We start from the raw sequence: 16,137 nt of genomic DNA on the forward strand, positions 1-16,137 counted from the left end.
GAGGTAAGAGTAGACTAGAGGGACAGACCTGAATTAGAAAATGCAGTGGTGCATTTCCACCTTAGAAATGTGTCTTCCAGCTAATTACAAAATTAACCTTGAATGCAGAAAAAGAAATCAATGCTGTAAATAAAGGGTTTAAGCACTGCAGGTTAAATATAACTGCTATTTAAAGGGAAAAGAAGTGAGCAAAATCCAATATCTCTCTCCCTGGGGCACTGTAATGGCATACACACTCCCCACCTGTGCAACCCCTTTTGTCAACTAGCAAGTCCAGTTTCAACTACAACTGAATATTTTTTTTACCCTGGAATGAATGTCTCAAATAATCACCCAATCCTCTGGGTCCTGTGCTCAAACCTTTCCTGGAATTCCACTACCTTTCCCCAGCTTTGGTATCAGGCACTGTCCTGTCTAACGTAAGTCTTTCTAGGACTTCTCACCTCCAACAATCTCTAACCCTTCACAGGAGCCTATCTGCCCACTGTCTCTCAGCCTGTATAGAAGGCCCAGATGTCTTATCACTAGGGCCCTACCAAATTAATGGCTATGAAAAATGCATCATGGACCATGAAATCTGGTCTCCCCCCATGAAATCTGGTCTTTTGTGTGCTTTTACCCTATATTATACAGAATTCATGGGGGAGACCTGTGTTTCTCAAATTGGGGGTCCTGACACAAAAGGGAGTTGCAGGGTGGTCACGGTATTGCCACCCTTACTTCTGCACTGCCTTCAGAGCTGGGCAGCCAGAGAGTGGCGGCTGCTGACTGAGGGCCAAGCTCTGCAGGCAGCAGCTCAGAAGTAAGCGTGGCAATACCATACCATGCCATCCTTACTTCTGAGCTGCTGCTGGCAGCGGCGCTGCCTTCAGAGCTGGTCTCCTGGCCAGCAGCCACCAGTCTCTGGCAGCCCAGCTCTGAATGCAGCGCCGCCGCCAGCAACAGCGCAGACGTAAGGGTAGCAGTAATGCAACACCCCCGCTACAATAATCTTGTGCCCCCCAACTCCTTTTTGGGTCAGGATCCCTACAATTACACCACCATGAAATTTCAGATTTATATAGCTGAAATCATGAAATGTACTATTTTTAAAATCCTATGATCATGAAATTGACCAAAATGGACCATGAATTTGGTAGGGCCCTACTTATCACTGATTCTTTAATCCCACCTTCTCTGGCTGCCAAGTAATGATCTAATTACTGCTCAGGTGTAGTGAATGTGTTACCCAGGGTTCTTTCAACCCAAAGATCTTGGTAACTTTTACTCTGTGCGAGGTGGTGTCAGGAAATAAATCGGGGGAGACACGGCTGACCGACCAATAGATGGCTGGCACAAACAGGACAACACAAGAGTGATTTCACTTAAAGCTAAACTTTACTTAGTCTCAAGCACTTACACACATCTGCAACAGGTTAATAAAACACCCCCAACCCCCGATAATTACCAAAGCTGAGTGTGGCTCTCGGGTGTCCCAGTGGCACGCTTCCAGTGGCCAAATCTTCCGTCTGCCGGAGGGGACCACAAGATGTATCCAGAGGGAGAGTCCAAACGAGTCCAACTACCTCAAACTTTTTTCCCTTATTTATACATTAGTAATAGAATGACATGTCCCTTAAAGAAAACTTAAGTAAGCAGTTTCAATGGTCAAGCAAGAGGTTCCTTCTGATTAATCACTAGGTGTGGGTTTTTCCAGAGTTTGCAGCCTTGAGGCACCAATAGACATTCCTGGGGCATATCCTGCTCTTCTAAAATGCATGTATCAGCAACTTCAACACAGTTCTTATCAGGAAGGATGCAGGGTCAAGCTGCCCTTTTTGTGGCACCCAAAACCCCCTCCCCTCCGGCCTTGGTTAAGCTAAGCCTGCTGACTAGGCTGCTTTTAGCAATAAGCCATAGTGGTTTCAGGCACTTTACTGGTTGGCCAAAATCTCCCTGTACAAATGTGCCTAACTGTCATTTAACATTTTCCTGTCCTTGAGGGAGGTTCACCCCATCACAGGCACCCAGGGAGAATACTCATGTGGCTTTAGTATGCTGTAACTCTACAACAGGCACCACATTTTGCCCTGCCTAATTCCAGATGCAAGTATGAGTCTTTCTTTATAATTACTCTTCAAGATAGAAATGTAGGGCCAGATTGCATGCATGCCAAGAAATGAGGAGGGAGTGTGTAAAGCACTATCTCATCTCTTTTCCTCATGCTTTCACACATGGGCCTTCCACAGTTGTAGTTCTAGCACTCTAAACATAGAAATTGCTCCCAGTAAGTGCCTCCATGGGCTCCAGCCACCTTTGGAAGAGGTATTGTGCAGCCAGTGCCATGTTTTAATGATCCCAACATATTTGGGAGAGTAGGGAGTTATTGGCTAATAGTCAGTGAAGGACATATCTCAGAAGATTCATACATTGTCAGCTATCTGACCCCTGGGAGGATGAGAATCTCCTCAGACTGACAAGACCATAACTACCTTTATTACCTGCAGCAGGAGTCATTTTGTGGGGATATTTTAAGGCCCTCCTTTTACCAGCAACAAGTCTTAGAGCACAGGCTCTGTGTCCCAGGGTGCATGCCATTTGAATGTAGCTGAAGTGGGAGCTGACAGAGGTTGCCAGATCTCCACATGCCCGAGAGCAATAATTAGAGTTGGTTAAAAATTTTCAGTGATGAGAGCTGGGAACTTTTTGACAAAAAAGCCTTTAAAAAAAGTTGGGGAAGACTTTCATTTAATTGGTAATTTTCCTTCTTTTTGACACACACACCCCCAAAAAGAACCTGAACATTTTTATTGTAAACCAAAAACTTTAGTCTCTGGAAAAGAAAAAAATATGTTTTAATAAAAAAAATGGAACATTTCCATAAACTCTTTTTTCCGAAAACGTTACATTTTCTGACCAACACTGATGATAATGTACATTGCTGGTACTTTTCACAGAGAAAAGGCAGAGAGTTTTATGAAAGTATACTCTACTTCCCCCCATACTGATCTTCACTTAGCTGCTGCCTCAAAAGCCCTGCTTGAATTTCCTCTGATGGAAGTTGTCTTTTGAACTACACAAAGCTTCACACGGTGGCTAACCCCAATGTGTGTACTATAGCAGACAGTCTATACAACTGGCTGCCTGCTCAGAAAAACCCCAAAAATGACCAAGAAATGTAAAAGATGACCATTTCAGGATCCAAACTGTCCATTAATAAAATGCTTTTTTTTTACTAAATGAGTGTTTCTATACATATAAATGTGCTTTGACTTGTGACAAAGAAAAATGAAATAGCTAGAGTTTGAGAATGCATTAAAAAGAACAAACACTCTTAAAGGGAGGTTTATTTTCATTACTCTCACTGTAATTGAATCAATGACTTCAGCTCACTGTAATATCCCTAAATGCTGCTGTAATAATAAGTCATAATAATAATGCAAGTCAGAAAGGCATTAAAGTTACATTAAGGGTTGAACGTAAAGCCACTGAATAATGGCAATTCATATATAAGGTTCAAACTTCATTAACATGCATGATTATGCCCATCTGTTGCAAGATTAGACAGACTTCCATGAAAACCATGAGGCATAGCACCTGCAATACTAAGACACAATGATGCATCTTAAAAATAAAACTTCACCCTTACATTTGAAGTTCCTTGCTTTCTGTGGGTTTAGACAACTGATGTTATCTTAATGCATATTTTAGTATTTGAACGTTAGAGAGACTCTTGTAAGTGCAGCATAATTGACTTAATTTCCTAATGCTCATCTGCACACAATCTATTTATAATCTCTTCACAATATAGCATCTTTCAATGGGTATTCATTTCTTACTTGCTGCCATGCCTAAAATAATAGTGTGTCGCGAAATTAGAACAAATAAAGCCAACATTTTTCTTGGTGTTCACATCAGTGGCATTTCAAATGTGGTGTTGTATGAGAAGATAATACAGTGTGACTAGGGTGTAGATTCGAGCTAAGATGCAGGCATAGATCAAAGTGACTACAGAGTGACAGTTGAGTGCAGATTTCAAGGGTATTTCAATAAGCTTATAGCTCTGATAGCATGTGACATAAAGTGCTTTTGCGGTAAGTAACATTTGTTGCCTCCACACTTTTTCGCAAAGAGGGTGCTCACTCAGAACTCAAAATCAAGTCTATTCACTTAAAACTTGATAGTTCAGTCAGGCTTTTGCTTTTTAATCTTTTATAGACGCTTAGCTGCATGGTAGTTACTCCTCCTGGGGGGCATGGTACTCCAAATGCAGTGAGGAATGACAGAGTAGGCACAGCCATGGCTCCAACAGCCAGCAGATTTGTCTGGACATCAGTTGAGGGGTATTCTGCACCTCATAATGGGGTATAATAGCTCACCTGGAACAACTGGTTATCTTCTGTCTCAGAGAAGCAGAATGCCTTCCAGAGAAAGCTAGTGCATGAAGAAGAGTGCAGAGTGGCTCTGCACCATCCCCAAAGCAGGTCTCTCCCTATAAGGTACTGTCTAACCTATGACTGGTCCCTACTCACTTTTAAGAGTCCCATTTAAATCCATGAGACTGCACCCATGATTAAGGGTTTTGAAAATTAGGCCCATGAGTCACAAATTCCACACTACCATATTTGGTACAGCCTGGCAACCTTTTCAGCAAAATCCATAAAATAATCAAAGACTGCATGTGAATGGCCTAGTCTGTCATCTCTAGAAAGGGTGCCTATGTAACACTGACAGACCCCGGTCGTTAGCAGAACCTGGGGCCTCTGGAGCTTAAAAGCCAACTGGCTGTTAGCTAAGGCTGTAGAGCAGATTCATTTTATATATCTCTCTAAATGGTCTCGGTGCCACTAGATGGGACAGAACACCACACCCAGAAGGTGTGTGGGTTATACCAACAGCCCAGGGTTTAGACATACTGGCAAGTCATTAGGAATGTGTTGGAAGTTGTTTTGTGAATTAATTAGTGCTCTTGGTCTAGGCAGCTGTCACAAGGATTATGGTAACTTCACGTAAGTTTCATAGAATCATAGAAGATTAGGATTCGAAGAGACCTCAGGAGGTCATCTAGTCCAATCCCCTTCTCAAAGCAGGACCAACACCAACTAAATCATCCCAGCCAGGGCCGGCTCCAGGCACCAGCCGAGCAAGCTGGTGCTTGGGGCGGCAGATTGAACGAGGCGTTATTCCGCCCAATCCTAGGGCCAGCCGCACGGCCGCTTTACTTTTTAGTGTGTGTTCCGCTCCGACTGCCCTGTAGGGGGCGGTGGCAGTGTCGGCGCGGAGGACGGGAGCGCCCTGCAGCAAGCCTGGCAGGGCAGCCCGCGTCCTTCCCTCCCAGCTGACGGGAGCAGCGCGGAGCCCTCCCAGCAGGGGGCAGGGCCGGAGGGGCCACGTCGCAGCGCCCCCCTGAAGCCCTGGCCGCCCCCCTTCTCTCTCTCCCCTGCTCCCTTCCCTCCCCCACATCTGCAGCGCAGGGAGTCCCCCTGCACCCTGGCTCTGGCCATGCCACAGGGTTATTTTTTTTGTTGTTTTTGTTTTTTTTGCTTTGCCATTTTTTGCCGCCCCTGGGTTGTGGTGTGTTTTTTTTTTTTTTTTTTGCTTGGGGCAGCAATAAAGCCAGAGCCGGCCCTGATCCCAGCCAGGACTTTGTCAAGTGGGGTCTAAAAACCTCTAAGGATGGAGATTCCACCACTTCCCTAGGTAACCCATTCCAGTGCTTCACCACCCTCGTAGTGAAATAGTGTTTCCTAATAGCTAAGTATTTCTTCCACAACCCTAGTATTGAACTACACATTGGGTTTATACATTTCTTGACATTAGAAAAATCCATATTGTTTTGATTAACCCTAACAACTTGAAGGAGAGGGGAGTTTAACTTCCCCTCATTTCAAGGAATTCACTAAATTTTATCAGTCTTAAAGTCCATTGCTCACATGAATTGAGCATGCTCAGTAACATCTGCTGAAGCCATTGCCCTTCAACCTGCCCTTATTAGCCGTAATATTCTGCTGACTGCTTTTTACAGAGTATAAAAAGGGGCAAAAGGGGCAAATCAGAGGATGGGGTGGCCAGGGTCTAAGCAGGGGGTGGAAATTGACTGGTCGGGAGGTGGGGGTGTCAAGCAGTTGGAGGCAGGATTAGGATAGGGGCTGAAGGCAAAATCAGGAACGGGGGTGGAAGGAGCCAGGGTTAAGCCCAGGGGTGAGGCGCTGCCAGAGGGTAACAGAGGGCCAAATCCCGGCACAGGCAAGGGCAGAGGGTGTAGCCGATACCTCGGTGGACTGAGACACCAGTGTTTGTCAAAAAATAGCATGGGGGGAGAGCAGAGGAGTTTTTTTATTGCCCCTCCGACAGACAGTACCTCTCAGCATGGGCTTCCCAAGGCTGGGTTCTTAAAGGCACTGGTGTTCCAATGTCTTTTCTTAACGGCACAGGCATCCAAATGCCTAGTCACTTCAATTCCTCTCTGTCTCATGTAACCTTCTGAGGTGCTGCAGCAGGAGACTTAATTAAGTGAAACCAGGCCTTCCCTACACACACACACACACACACACACACAGAGGGCTATACACCCCACCCCACCCTGAATTTCCCCAACACTCCCCAGGGGTCATCTAGTGTTGCCAAGTTAGTCATTGGTTGGAAATCTGAATTGAAATTGAAACATTAATACAGACTTTAAAAGTATATACAATGTATGATAAAATACTTGTACCTGAAAAAGTATAATAGGTTTGAAAAGTATGAACAAAGACTAGCTTCCTCACACAACTGTTTTTTTTCCCCTAACAGTGTTGATGCACGTCATTTCAGCAATGTTGTGTGAAGAAGTACTTCCTTTTGTTTGTTTTAAACCTGCTATCTATTAATTTCATTGGGTGACCCCTAGTTCTTGTGTTCTGTGAGGGAGCTTTTCACTTTCTCATCACTAGTCAAGATTTTATAGACCTCTATCATATCTCCCCCAGTAGTCTCTTTTCCAAGCCGGAAAGTCCTCCAGTCTTTTTAATCTCTCCTCATATGGAGGCTGTTCCATGTGCCTAATCATTTTAGTTGCCCTTTTCTGTACCTTTTCCAACTCCAATATATAGTTTTTTGAGATGGGATGACCACGACTGCATGCAGTATTCAAGATGTGAGCATACCATGGATTTATATAGTAAAAGTGGAGGAGCTTGGTTTGCTCGACTGATCAGCAAAGCCATTGCTGACAAATTATTTTAGAAATACTTAATGAGGCTGTTAAGAATGCTGGAAAACAACACCGTTTATGTGAACAAACATGGGTGTCACATCATACTTTCTGTTTAAGCAAGAGAAACCACACTGTACAATAACAACAAGGAGTCTGGTGGCACCTTAAAGACTAACAGATTTATTTGGGCATAAGCTTTCGTGAGTAAAAACCTCACTTCTTCGGATGCATAGAGTGAAAGTTACAGATGCAGGCATTATATACTGACACATGGAGAGCAGGGAGTTACTTCGCAAGTGGAGAACCAGTGTTGACAGGGCCAATTCAATCAGGGTGGATGTAGTCCACTCCCAATAATAGATGAGGAGGTGTCAATTCCAGGAGAGGAAAAGCTGCTTCTGTAATGAGCCAGCCACTCCCAGTCTCTATTCAAGCCCAGATTAATGGTGTTGAATTTGCAAATGAATTTTAGTTCTGCTGTTTCTCTTTGAAGTCTGTTTCTGAAGTTTTTTTGTTCAATGATAGTGACTTTTAAATCTGTAATAGAATGACCAGGGAGATTGAAGTGTTCACTTACTGGCTTATGTATGTTACCATTCCTGATGTCCGTTTGTGTCCATTTATTCTTTTGTGGAGGGACTGTCCGGTTTGGCCAATGTACATGGCAGAGGGGCATTGCTGGCACATGATGGCATATATAACATTAGTGGATGTGCAGGTGAATGAGCCTTTGATGGCGTGGCTGATGTGGTTGGGTCCTCTGATGCTGTTGCCAGAGTAGATATGGGGACAGAGTAGGCAACGAGGTTTGCTACAGGGATAGGTTCCTGGGTTGGTGTTTCTGTGGTGTGGTGTGTAGTTGCTGGTGAGTATTTGCTTCAGGTTGGGGGGTTGTCTGTAAGCGAGGACTGGCCTGCCTCCCAAGGTCTGTGAGAGTGAGGGATCATTTTCCAGGATAGGTTGTAGATCGTGGATAATGCGCTGGAGAGGTTTTAGCTGGGGGCTGTATGTGATGGCCAGTGGTGTTCTGTTATTGTCCTTGTTGGGCCTGTCCTGTAGTTGGTGATTTCTGGGTACCCGTCTAGCTCTATCAATCTGTTTCCTCACTTCCCCAGATGGGTATTCTAGTTTTACGAATGCTTGATAAAGATCTTGTAGGTGTTTGTCTCTGTCTGAGGGGTTGGAGCAAATTCGGTTGTATCTTAGGGTTTGGCTGTAGACAATGGATCGTGTGATGTGTCTTGGATGGAAGCTGGAGGCATGTAGGTACGTATAGCGGTCAGTAGGTTTCCGGTATAGGGTGGTGTTTATGTGACCATCACTTATTTGTACTGTAGTGTCCAGGAAGTGGATCTCTTGTGTGGACTGGTCCAGGCTGAGGTTGATGGTGGGTGGAAATTGTTGAAGTCCAGGTAGAATTCTTCAAGGGCCTCCTTTCCGTGGGTCCATATGATGAAGATGTCATCAATGTAGCGCAAGTAGAGGAGGGGCACTAGGGGACGAGAGCTGAGGAAGCGTTGTTCTAAGTCAGCCATAAAAATGTTGGCATACTGTGGGGCCATGCGGGTACCCATAGCAGTGCCATTGACTTGAAGGTATAAGTTGTCCCCAAATCTGAAGTGGTTGTGGATGAGGACAAAGTCACAAAACTCAGCCACTAGGCTTGCTGTGGCCTCATCAGGGATACTGTTCCTGACAGCTTGTAGTCCATCCTCATGTGGAATTGGAATTGTAGTCCATCCTCATGCTTGAATAGGGACTGGGAGTGGCTGGCTCATTACAGAAGCAGCTTTTCCTCTCCTGGAATTGACACCTCCTCATCTATTATTGGGAGTGGACTACATCCACCCTGATTGAATTGGCCCTGTCAACACTGGTTCTCCACTTGCGAAGTAACTCCCTGCTCTCCATGTGTCAGTATATAATGCCTGCATCTGTAACTTTCACTCTATGCATCCGAAGAAGTGAGGTTTTTACTCACGAAAGCTTATGCCCAAATAAATCTGTTAGTCTTTAAGGTGCCACCAGACTCCTTGTTGTTTTTGTAGATACAGACTAACACGGCTACCCCCTGATACTTCACACTGTACAATGTTAAGTGCATTGTCATTTGTTAATCGTGAAGCTGGACACTGGTTCCGATCAAGACCAGCAAATGCTCACTATCTTTCTGCAAGAAACTCAACTGACTGGTTAGAAGCATACACTGCAACAGTGAAAGACTCTGCAGTTGAAAAAGTGAAGAACTCTCTCACTGCATTCAGAACATGTGCATACATGGCTGATGAATGCACTGATGAAAATGAGTGTCAAGTATTAAGTCACTGTGTATGTTATCTTGATATCAGCGTTAAGTCAGTAGATGAATTTCTAGATGTTCAGGTTATAGAAGACACATCGGCTGCATCTCTGACAACCCACATCTTAGAAAAGTCAAATGCTTGTCTATTGAACCCCAAACATATGGCTGCTTGTGGATTTGATGGATCTTCAAACTTCTCTGGAAGACATAGTGGAGTACAAGCTTTGCTCAGAGAAAAGTGTAACTCTTATCTCTCTAATACTATTAGGGGGCTTATTTCTTCACCCTCTCACTTCCCTAGGTTTTTTTGCATGAACAGAGAGCAACAATACCCGAAGTTCGAAGATGCAAACAATTCAATGTTTATTGGGGTGAACTTCCAGCAAGCATGATTTCAATTTCCTTCCTCAGTGGCCCCCTTCCCAGCTCTGACACCACAGAGCCTTGCCTGTGTCCCTGTTCCCATTCCCCCCCTTAGCGAAATATGATTTCAATCCTCCCACCCCCATTCCCTATTTCCATCCCCCCCCTTACTTCCTGATTGACTGCAGACTATATAGTAAAACTTGAGTTCTTCTTAGCTATACCTTAACCAATCGTTTTACTGAAATTTAACTAGCCAATTCTAACATATTGTAATATGATGATTTAACCAATTATATCCCACCACCTTAATTGGTTTACACCCAACAAAATTAATTATACAGCAGACAGAACCAATCACAGAACCAGACAGAGATTATACAGACAAACAATAGGGAAATGGAGACTACAGTGATAGAACAATACAGAAATGAGGATTTTACACCCCAGCTATGGATAAGTGAGTTCTTGGCAAACAGGATGCTATCAAACTAAGTTTTCTTTAAATCTTTTAGGCTCTTCCCTTTCTCTGGAGGTGATAGATCAAATTATCTTTCTAACAGCCCCAGATTGCCTTATTTCAATGTGACTAGTTTGGAATGTAAGGATGTGACCATTCACTTCCCAGCTTATGGCTGCCTCTGTTGCTTAATCAAAGGCCTTACTTAGCTTAAGAACAGGGCCTCAGACTGTCACAGTAAAAGAAAGCCTTTATACCAGCAGACAGTAATTTTGATTCTTTCTTTTATACCTCTATAACTAGCTAAGTAATAAAAATAACCTAAATTCTTAAAGTATAGGCCTTTGCAAACAGGCCTGAATATCTATATCCTAACAAATACACACTGCAGAGGTCATCTACTCCAACTATCACTAATACAAGCTGCAGAATCTTCAAAAGGCATTTAAAAAGCTATAAATTTAATGTCTTCATTATACTCTTTTTCAGCAAGAGTCCAAAAGGACTGAACGTCTTGGAAAATATAGAAGATGCATTGGGACAGAAGTTCAAATTAGTTCAACCTGGGAAAATCCACTGACTTTCTCATGAGTGATCTTTGGCTGTTGTCTTAAAATTACTGCAACCATTATTATTGGCTTTGGAAAGTATCTACCAAGATAGGACGGATCTAAGTAGTGAAGCTGGTGGACTACTTTTGCTATTAACTTCAGAGAACACAATCACCATTATCTCTTGTAAGTCTACTATTGGAACCACTTGAGTCATTAAACAATACCATCCAGGCGTCTGCTACAACAGTAGTAGATCTCTGTCCAGCAATGGAAGCTACACTTGGATCAATCAGAGAGATATCCATTGAAAACATACTGGAAGAAGCAAAGACTTCAGTTCAGAAGTTGACTGAAAAAGTAAAGTACACTGACTTGATTCTTACATCTCTACAACAACAACTTTTGGATTCCATCAACTTCTATGTAGCTTTTACAGATGCCTGTCTTATAAAACACTGACAATTGAGTAGAGTGAGGCACTACCAGCAATGGGGTTGCCATGTGATCAGGACAGAATAAAGAATTTGAACACAAAGTGGAATATCATATGATGAACAAATGTAGATTTGATTTCAACTTCTTTATCATCACTAATGGTTCAACTCAATTTTGTGCTATGTTTCCTGGGATGAAAGAAGTAGGAATTGATCCCTTTCTACTCCCCGTCACAACAGATACAGCTGAGCATTCTTTTTCCTCATTGAATAGAATTTTGTGTTCTGAAAGAAGTCACCTTCTGCCTGATCATGAGCATATCATGAAGGATTGGAAGTACCTGACACATGAGAAGCCACCAAAAATGAATGCACTGCATTCAAGAAGTTCATTAGCAGAATTTTGCAAAAGTACAACAAGAAAGATGTAGATATAGTGCTTCATAATAGGCTTGTATAGCCAACTTTAATTTGTGTGATGATTTAAAAACATGAGTTAAATCTAACATTTTTCAGTTTTTATTATGGTACCATACACCTTTGCCCTAACAGTCTCACTCCTCATTGGTCCTCACCCCTACCCCTGTATTTTTGAACACACACCCTAATTTCAATTTCTGTGGAAAACACTGCAGTGAAATATTTTTTCTGTGCAATACTTGTTTATATCACATTCTGTCAGCACAGTATTCAGCATCAATTATCCTCCTAATGTAAATAGCAGGGTAGGTTTGTTTATTTTGCTAAGCTACTTTGCTGGCTCATTTGTTCATGGTAGAAACCTGAACCTCTAAAGAGCTATTCACCTCACCGAAAACACCATATCAGTTTTTCAATAGGACTCTTTGCCTCCCACTAAGATTTGACTGAATTTGAGATCCTCAGTAGCAACAGTTATAATCATCCTATGTCATGTTTTATAGAGATCATGAGCACTTTACCAACTGCAGGCTCAGTTATGGCTCTAAAGCTTGAGCAATGGGATGGAGGAGGAGAAGGTGGCACATCTTCAATCAATGGTGGTAGGAGGGGTGTTTGTGATAGTGGAAGCCTGGGGCCACCAGGAGTACTGTGGAGTAATGGTTGCCCTCACCAGTACAGAATAGGTGTAGCAGCATACACTGCACACAGTGCATGGCTCCTCTGGGGTGCTCAGTACAGCTGGCAGTGCCTTCTGCCCCAACCCGTTTGCCATCAGGGTATTTAGGCAGAAGCAACATTATGGCTTCCACATGCATGGATGTGTTTGGGGGAGGGAAAGGACTTTTTGGCCCTCTTCTCACCTCCACCACCACTAATGCCCTGTGTGATGGCAGCCATATTTTAATCCTGTAATAAATAGATAGGAATTGCTTCTGCCAGGACAAATTTCAGGTGAACATTCCCTCAGTAAGGGAATGAAAAATAGGAAATGAAAAATACTTCTCTCTCCTTTCTACCCAGCCCCCTGAGAATAAAATATACCTGCATGGAGACAAACCCATTTGGCTCATCTTTATCTTACAGACTTCAAAATCTCTTTCTCAACAAGCCCTTTCATCTCCAGTGAGGTATTACACCAGGAGCTTGCTGGAATCTATGCTCCCTTTGATCAGAAACCTTTCTCAGTCAAGGCAACAGGACAAGTGCATTGCTGCCTGTGCCTACCTGCTGAGTTGATGAACTGTAATGGTCAGAGAGCACACCAGCATAGAAATATATTGAAGGCAAACTCTAAGGAAATTAAGAGTTTAAATTATCCTCCACATGTCCCGCATCCCACTACAATGAATCCAGGCAGGGTCGTTTGGAAGTTGAACACTTTATGCTTCCATCCCACACTGCTGTCAAGTTTTAGCAAATTAGGACAAGTCAGCAAATAAGAACAACCTTATGGATCAGTAACTGCTAATGGTAACAATTCACTACCGCTTCCAGCTAAAGGTAACAAATTCCTACAGAGAGCAGTTTCACACACCCAATGCTTTAAGAAGCCGCTATCTGTTGACATTAGCTACATCATATAGCAGTCCTAAGCAAATTAGGACAAGTCAGCAAATAAGAACAACCTTATGTTCTTGGTGGTGATGGAGGACGTTAGCTACTCAGACATCTGTGAAAATAACACAGCAGGGCACAGATTATCCAACAGGTTCTGGGAATGTATTGGAGACCATTTTTTATTTCAGAAGGTGGAGAAAGCTACTAGGGGAGAGGCTGTTCTAGATTTGATTTTGACAAATAGGGAGGAACTGGTTGATAATTTGAAAGTGGAAGGCAGCTTTGGTGGAAGTGATCATGAAATGGTAGAGTTCATGATTCTAAGGAATGGTAGGAGGGAGAACAGCACAATAAAGACAATGGATTTCAAGAAGGCAGACTTTAGCAAACTCGGGGAGTTGGGAGGTAAGATCCCATGGGAAGCAAGTCTAAGGGGAAAAACAATTGAAGACAGTTGGCAGTTTTTCGAAGAGACATTATTAAGGGTGCAAGAGCAAACTATCCCACTGTGTAGGAAAGAATCATAGAATCATAGAATATCAGAGTTGGAAGGGACCTCAAGAGGTCATCTAGTCCAACCCCCTGCTCAAAGCAGGACCAATTCCCAGCTAAATCATCCCAGCCAGGGCTTTGTCAAGCTGGGCCTTAAAAACCTCCAAGGAAGGAGACTCCACCACCTCCCTAGGTAACGCATTCCAGTGTTTCACCACCCTCCTAGTGAAATAGTTTTTCCTGATATCCAACCTGGACCTCCCCCACCGCAACTTGAGACCATTGCTCCTTGTTCTGTCATCTGCCACCACTGAGAACAGCCGAGCTCCATCCTCTTTGGAACCGCCCTTCAGGTAGTTGAAGGCTGCTATCAAATCCCCCCTCATTCTTCTCTTCTGGAGACTAAACAATCCCAGTTCTCTCAGCCTCTCCTCATAAGTCATGTGCTCCAGACCCCTAATCATTTTTGTTGCCCTCCGCTGGACTCTTTCCAATTTTTCCACATCCTTCTTGTAGTGTGGGGCCCAAAACTGGACACAGTATTCCAGATGAGGCCTCACCAATGTCGAATAAAGGGGAACGATCACGTTCCTCGATCTGCTGGCAATGCCCCTACTTATACAGCCCAAAATGCCGTTAGCCTTCTTGGCAACAAGGGCACACTGTTGACTCATATCCAGCTTCTCGTCCACTGTGACCCCTAGGTCCTTTTCAGCAGAACTGCTACCTAGCCATTCGGTCCCTAGTCTGTAGCAGTGCATGGGATTCTTCCGTCCTAAGTGCAGGACCTGACAGCTTTCTTTGACAGGGTAACAAATTTTGTGGATGCGGGGGAAGCGGTAGATGTGGTATATCTTGACTTTAGTAAAGAAAGATAGGAAGTATGGCAAGAGACCACCCTGGCTTAACCAGGAGATCTTCAATGATCTAAAAATCAAAAAAGAGTTCTACAAAAAGTGGAAACAAGGTCAAATTACAAAGGATGAATCTAAATAAATAACAGTAGTATGATGGGAAAAAATTAGAAAGGCCAAGGCACAAAATGAGATCAAACTAGCTAGAGACATAAAGGGTAACAAGAAAACATTCTAGAAATACATTAGAAGCAAGAGGAAGACCAAGGATAGGGTAGGCCTATTACTCAATGGGGGGGAGGAAACAGTAACAGAAAATGTGGAAATGGCAGAGGTGCTTAGTGACTTTTTTGTTTCGGTTTTCATCAAGGATGTTGGTGGTGAGTGGACGTCTAACATAGTGAATGTCAGTGTAAATGAGGTAGGATTAGAGGCAAAAATAGGAAAAGAACAAGTTAAAAATTACTTAGACAAGTGAGATGTCTTCAAGTCACTAGGGCCTGATGAAATGTGTCCTAGAATACTCAAGGAGCTGACTGAGACAATATCTGAGCCATTAGCAATTATCTTTGAAAAGTCACAGAAGATGGGAGAGATTCCAGAAGACTGAAAAAGGGCAATTATAGTGCCCATCTATAAAAAGGGAAATAAGGACAACCCGGGGAATTACAGACCAGTCATCTTAACTAGTGTACCCGGAAATATAATGGAGCAAATAACTAAGTAATCAGTTTGCAAACATCTAGAAGAAAATAAAGTGATAAGTAACAGTCAGCATGGATTTGTCAGGAATAAATACTGTCAAACCAACCTGACAGCTTTCTTTGACAGGGTAACAAATTTTGTGGATGCGGGGGAAGCGGTAGACGTGGTATATCTTGACTTTAGTAAAGTTTTTGATACTGTCTCACATGACCTTTTCATAAACAAACTAGGGAAATGCAACCTAGATTAAGCTACAATACGGTGGGTGCAAAACCGGTTGGAAAACCATTCCCAGAGAGTAGTTATCAGTGATTCACAATCATGCTGGAAGGGCATAAAGAGTGGCATCCCGCAAGGATCAGTTCTGGGTCTGGTTCTGTTCAATATTTTCATCAATGATTTAAATAATGGCATGGAGAGTACACTTATAAAGTTTGTGGACAATATCAAGTTGGGAGGAGTTGCAAGTGCTTTGGAGGATAGGATTAAAATTCAAAATGATCTGAACAAACTGGAGAAATGATCTGAAGTAAATAGGATGAAATTCAATAAGGATAAATACAAAGTACTCCACTTAGAAAGGAACAATCAGTTGCACACATGCAAAATAGAAAATGACTTCCTAGGAAAGAGAAGTGCAGAAAGGGATCTGGAGGTCATAATGGGCCACAAGCTAAATATGAGTCAACAGTGTAACACTGTTGCAAAAAAAGCGATCATTCTGGGATGTATTAGCAGGAGTGTTTTAAGCAAGACACGAGAAGTAATTCTTCCGCTTTACTCCACACTGATTAGGCCTCAACTGGAGTATTGTGTCCA

Source organism: Malaclemys terrapin, chromosome 3, assembly GCF_027887155.1.
Source record: "Malaclemys terrapin pileata isolate rMalTer1 chromosome 3, rMalTer1.hap1, whole genome shotgun sequence".
Lineage (NCBI taxonomy): Eukaryota > Metazoa > Chordata > Testudines > Emydidae > Malaclemys > Malaclemys terrapin.